Genomic DNA, 3,765 nt, shown 5'->3' with positions numbered 1-3,765 from the left:
GAAGATTCAGTTCATGCATGATTTTCTTGAGAACAAGAAGTGTTAAAATACACACACATACACACACACACGTGTGTGTGTGTGCAAAAAGAGAGGGAGACAGAGAGAGAGGGGGGGGAGAGAATGCCCCTGCTTGGTTTTGCTTTTTAAGTAAGCAAAAACAACAATAAAAATAACTCAACATATTTCAAAGTGTACTTTAATACATTTTCCAATGCTAGGCATTATGCATCAAGATTTTGTACAAAAGGAATTTGAGAAGAAGCAATTGCATCAACCCACTTCAGTGGGTTAAATCTTCAGTTCAGCACATTAAAGTAAAAGTGTACAATGCTCTTTGAGGGTTTTGTCTCCTTTTGTATGCATGGCCACTATTTGAGGGAAATATTAAGAATGGTTGGATCCTAGCGACTGTCTTTGCATCTTTAAGGAGATAAAGAAATTAAGGAAAGATTTTTGTCTACCTTACACTTACCTTAGAAATGACCACATATGTTGAAGAACATGAAGGATGGTCCATCTAGGCAGTCCGATGTACTTGCAGAAAGAGCTGCCACTATCTGAGGCAGATGGACCATGAAGAGACTTCCCTAAGGGGGCCCATATACACAGCTCCCCCCCACACATATGCAAACCCATCCAGCTTCAGTTCATCACTCCATTTCCACCACATAGAACATCTAGATGAAAAGCTCAGCACTGATAATCCAGATGTTGTCACAGAGGAGGGGATGCTAGACATCATGGACAGCACAACTGGATGCTTGCAAGGCCAAGTCTGCGACACTTTGTTCCTGGTGGTTAACTACTGAGTTCTTGGGTATCTAGGTATCTCCTTCCTCACACTCCAGAGGACAGGTACCACTGGATGAACATGGTCTTGGAGAAGTTGGGTTGAGTCTGATGCTCTTGAGAAATTTCGCTTTGGGAACTGTTATATGTGGGGGTTGTGGACTGACACACAGAGTCTGACACTTGAGGAGCCATGATGCTATAAGCCATAGGGTATCCCAACAGTCTAGAGGACATTTGAAAGCATGTATTGTAACTTCTAGCTTTTCAAGTGCTGAAGTTCCTGGTGGTATGGCAGTTGCCAGGGCTACCACTGTGCGTTGACAGCTCTGGTCCTTTCCTGGCAGCCGAAGATCTGGACAGTGACCAATGAGAGACAAGCATTCTTCTTTGAATTCTCCCTTAGGCTGGTGATTCATTTGGAAACCTGTATTTTATGAAGGCTGTGAATTCGATGCAATGTGGTTGTTGAGGTGTCTACATTCAAATTGGATTCCATTAACTTTATGGTGTGATTAAGTGCCTGAATCATCAGACTAGGGACTGAATTTATGGGCTTTCTGAAAGCACTTTTGAAGACTGGAAGCTTTGATGAGTATAATTTGATCGAGGAGATTGGGAGAGCAACCTAAAGATACATCACCTCGAATATAACAAGAATCCGAGAACAGAGCTCTGGGAGTGGAGGTGGGCGGGGTCATTTGCATGCACAGTGCAGTTGCTATTCTGTGTATGCATTTTTTTCCCTCCAGAGTCCTCAATTTTTATAGAAAGATTTAGTGGTCTGCCATAGCATTGGTTTTCAAACACTAAACCACTGAATTATTAATTGGGGTTCTTGTTTAAAATGCCAACTTAAGGTACTGGAGAGATAGATAAATTGGCAAAATGCTTCCCTTGCAAGCATAAGCCCTGAGTGTGATTCCTAAAACTCATGTTATAAAAAGTCACGAGTGGTGTCATACACTTGTAATCCCTAAATTGCCTGGAACTCACCTAGATTTGCCTACTTGGCAAGGTCCAGGCAAGTGGGAGACTATGTTTCCACAACAGAAAAGGTAAATGGTGCCTGAGAAACAACATTGACATCCACACGAGTACATACACATTTGTATGCATACCCTCACACATGAAGAAACACACACACACACACACACACACACAAATGCCATTTTAATTGCCTCAACCTTGTACTTTAAACAGGGGTGGGGTGCAGGCTTCACAGACTCTACTAGAAGCAACTGCCACCCAGTTGCTGTGTATGTAGAGAATGTATGGTTGGGACCCAGATCTAGACCTCTGCATATTTTTGCTCAGCAATTGTCCCGTCATCCACTTCATTTATGCTCATCCGGATGGATATTTATGACATGGAAATTATCAGTGGTGTGAAAGTCACACATGCCATGTTGGAAAAGAAGAATGTGGGCTGGCAGAATAAATGAGTGGCATATTGCAATTTACCAAAAATGAGTCCTGACATCTCGCCTGAAATTTAAAACACTCTTTAACACAGAGGGGTTAAATGGGAAAAAGGCAGAGTTCCTCCATGTCTGAGGCGGTCTTAGTCCCTGTAGGGCCATGGACATGTATTTTTCATTTTTGCTTTTCCCTTTAAGGATTTTTTTGCATTTAAGTGATTTAAATTGTAGTGTATTTAGATTCGAAAATGGTTGAGATTAAATAGCATGCTGTTGTTGATAATTTGGATTTACTAATTTGGGAGTTATTCATTCACATCCTTAGTAATTTTCTGTTGGGTTATTGACATCTTTCCTGTTGTTTTAAAAGAGTTGTTTCCGTATTAAAATCATTATTTTTTTGCCACAAGTTATGTTTTATTTTCATCAATCACTCAAATAATTTTCTATAACATTCTAAGGCAAACCGGTGAGATTTGGCAGTCCTGTTGGTGTGTGTGTGTGGAGTCCCCTTCAGAGACCCTTGGGCTGGTGGCATCAGTGTGGAGGGCCCAGGTTCACAGTGCAGCTTGTGGCTCCAGTCTGTCTTACAGGTGGCTCTTCCCCCACATCAGGAGGGGTCTCAGAGATAATAGGGTAGGGTGGGAGGAGATGGGGTGCAGCAATCCTCCAGCCTAGGCTTTTAGGAGATTTCACCTCTTTTCTTGTCCGGTGGTCTCTTTGGGCGCCAGGATGTTCTTCTCCTGCGTCTTGGCCTTCTTCAGCTTGGCCTTATCAAAGCTGGTGATCCCCCCCCCATGTCCAGCTTGTCTGCCATTTTCTTTTACAACCCTCGGAGTCTCATTCCGAGCTCCCACTCCAGAGGCTCCCACTTGCCTTGCTGCAGCAAGAGACTTAAAGTCACTCATTTTTAATGCTAGAAGCATCTTCCTCAGTTTTCTTCTTTTATGTTTATAGTGAATTTTCATTCTTTCGAGTGGAAAGGTTTAAGTCTCCCATACACATATTGAAGTTTCTCTTCAGTGGCTGGAGAGGTGTCTCTGAAGTCACAGGTATATTTATTCATTTTCGTTTCTGAGTGTGTGCTTTAGGCTCCGTGGGTTTATGTGCATCACACACATGCCCATGGAGGCCAGAAGAAGAGGGCATCAGATCCTCTGGAAGCACAATTGCAGGCAATTGTGAGCTGCCTGATGTGGGTGCTGGGGACCATCAAATTCAGGACCTCTGTGTTCTTACTTCCGGAGCCATGGGGGCTGGAGAGATGGTTTGGGAGTTGTAAAAGCTGCCTGCTCTTACAGAGGACCTGGGTTCAGTTCTCAGCATGTATAACTCAGCAGTTAAGAGCACAGAGGACTGGAGTTTGATGGTCCTATCACCCATGTCATGGAGTTCACAATGAACTAACTGTAACTGCAGTTTCAGGGGATCTGACACCCTCCTCTGGCTACCTACACATATGTGTGCACGCGGGTGTGCGCACGCGCGCGCACACACACACACACTTAGTAAAATAAAGCAAATCTTAAGGAATTACCTTTCTTCTTGTTCT

General features: G+C 43.3%; 1 pseudogene; it reads right to left on the bottom strand.

Annotated features, from left to right (window-relative positions):
- Positions 1–2,905: 2,905 nt before the first annotated feature.
- LOC101832791 lies at positions 2,906–3,030 on the bottom strand (annotated as a pseudogene).
- Between the last annotated feature and the right edge of the window lie 735 nt (positions 3,031–3,765).

Source organism: Mesocricetus auratus, unplaced genomic scaffold, assembly GCF_017639785.1.
Source record: "Mesocricetus auratus isolate SY011 unplaced genomic scaffold, BCM_Maur_2.0 Super-Scaffold_100027, whole genome shotgun sequence".
Taxonomy (NCBI): Eukaryota; Metazoa; Chordata; class Mammalia; order Rodentia; family Cricetidae; genus Mesocricetus; species Mesocricetus auratus.
This window is presented reverse-complemented; position numbering and strand designations above follow the sequence as displayed.